Here is a 2,351-nt window from a genome sequence, read left to right as displayed (position 1 = left end):
ATATTGTTCATTGCTACATGGAAAAATAAACTCCAATTCAGTCAAAACTTGACATGCTAAAGTTTGACTACTCACAAGTAAGGGGTCTTTTGGAAGAACAAAGGATATCATTCTCTTGTTTTAGAGGTCAGACTATAGAAAATGCTAGTTCTTGACTTTTAGTAGTTTGCAAATGAGCTGCATTTTCTTGCAAAATGGTATGAATTTTGAGTCTTAATAGAAAGCTACTATTTAAAGTATCATCTAAATCTCTAAGAGAAAGCCTCCCCCTCATTCAATTATGTGATGTCCATGAGGCAAGCTTCCTCCCATTTACATACATAATGATCATGAGGCTCGAACTTAAGTTTGAGCCTCCATGCTTTCTAAATATAGGCACAAATCCCCCTCATTTACATGTATAATGAGCACGAACAAGCATGGAGGCTCCATGCTTTCCCCTCGTTTACATACATAAGTTGGCATAAACAAGCATGGAGGCTCAAACTTATGTTCGAGCCTCCATGCTTGCTAATAGGTATAGATCCCAGAAGCCTCCATGATTCCCCCTCATTTACATACACATTGAGCATGAACAAGCATGGAGGCTCGAACTTAAGTTCGATCCTCCATGCTTGCTAATAGGTACCAGTCCCATACTTGCTTGGTTCAAGTTAAGATATTATAAGCTTGGCAACCACCCTCACGGAGTGGTGATAGCTCAAAACATCTTAGCAAAAGGTAGAGATCTTCTCAATTTTTCTATGTGGAGGTGCTCTTCTCTAGATGCTTCCTTCTTGACCCAAATACCTATTCTTGGTAAGCCACATAGCTAGAAACACTTAGTGCAAGGCAAAATGACTTGCTACACACTAGAATAGACCAAGCTATCACAACTTGACCCGCCCCGCACTTGACCAAGCTGTCACAACTCAAAGGAGCTTCTACACAAGACGTCTCACAAGGCTTATTTAAATATCCTTTCTCAAAACTCCAAAAAGAATTGGGTTTAGCAATACAACAGGGCCTCAGTTTTGATGATGGTTACATGTGATGAGTGATAGCAAGTTACATTTTACAAGCTGGTGGTGGTGGTAATGAAGAGATAGGGAGGATTGCAGCTAGCTTAAGTTTGGATCAAGGCCCATAAAGCGGAACTACATATTGTGGAGGCGAGGGGGAAGGTCTAGGAGAGCACAGGTAGCCCAGGCCTCACACATCCATCTTGAGTCCATGGCTTTGCTTGCTTGACTAATCTGAGTCGACTCATCTCATGCGGTGCGTTTGCAATGGGAAATAATCCTTGTGGAAGCGGGCTAATGATCTCGAAGCAACGTCAGGTAAAGAGATGATGGCGCCCTCATCAACGAAGGTGGAAGCAATTTGATGATCTGAAAGTAGCATCAGGTGGAAGCAAGCTGTTGATCTAGAACAGCATCAGATGAAAAGCTTGCTAATGATCTCGAAGCAGCGTCAGGTAAAGAGATGATGGCGCCCTCATCACATACAAGTTTGTGAGAACTGAGGGCAAGCTTGGAGACCACCTTGATCTTCTGTTTATCTTTGACAACGGCGGCGACGACAGACACAATTTCTGCTTCAGAGGTGGGATAGGCCACTTGAGCCGCTCAGAATTTTCTGCTACCTCTTATGTTGCACGTCGTGCACGGTCGGTGGCGCAAAGCGTGTTTAGGGGAGATGCTACAGGACGAGACGTTGGGCAGGTGTGCCCCAGAGGCCAACAGGTTCATGGAAGCGATTTGATGATCTGAAAGTAGCATCAGGTGGAAGCAAGCTGCTGATCTTGAGCAGCATCAGGTGAAAAGCTGGTGGCGCCCTACTCAATGCAGGTACCATCCTCAAAGTAGATGAGGAATTGTTGCTCATCCTCTGGATGACGTTGTCCTACTGCTCTTGCAAGCTCACAACCTACGTGACCTCACCTCAGCCTCCCAAGGCCGCACACCTTGTGCGATCTCATGTGAGCACCTGCAATAGCCCCTCCACGGAGGCGCATTTCTCCCCTTGTGGCTTGAACTTGTCAGACGCTCGTCTCATCAGGCGTCAGATCTCCTAACGATTGTCAGCTTGAAGCCGCTCAAAATTCAAATTAAAGTGCAACATGAAGGCAGCTCAATCAACCTTCCCTTTTACTTTTGCCATTATTCATTTCAAAGTTTGAGTGTTTGCAGCATTATGGCACCACCACAACTCACAATGTTTTTAAATTTTGTTGAGTCACATTAGAGAAGTGGTGGTCCTCTACATTTTAGAGCTTTGTGCCTCGCCCTCAAGTTTGAGCCTTGAGCATTGGCAAAGAGCCTCAAACCACAACCCAACTCTCTATCCTTCATGTTTGACACAAGTAGTTA

The 2,351-nt window shown here is 44.6% G+C and overlaps 1 pseudogene; it reads right to left on the bottom strand.

Annotated features, from left to right (window-relative positions):
* Positions 1–1,295: 1,295 nt before the first annotated feature.
* Positions 1,296–1,866, bottom strand: LOC147431050 (uncharacterized; annotated as a pseudogene).
* Between the last annotated feature and the right edge of the window lie 485 nt (positions 1,867–2,351).

This window comes from Adiantum capillus-veneris, chromosome 21 (assembly GCF_014529385.1).
Source record: "Adiantum capillus-veneris isolate H3 chromosome 21, ASM1452938v2, whole genome shotgun sequence".
Classification (NCBI taxonomy): domain Eukaryota; kingdom Viridiplantae; phylum Streptophyta; class Polypodiopsida; order Polypodiales; family Pteridaceae; genus Adiantum; species Adiantum capillus-veneris.
The sequence above is the reverse complement of the archived record's forward strand: the minus strand, read 5'-3'. Positions and strand labels throughout refer to the sequence as shown.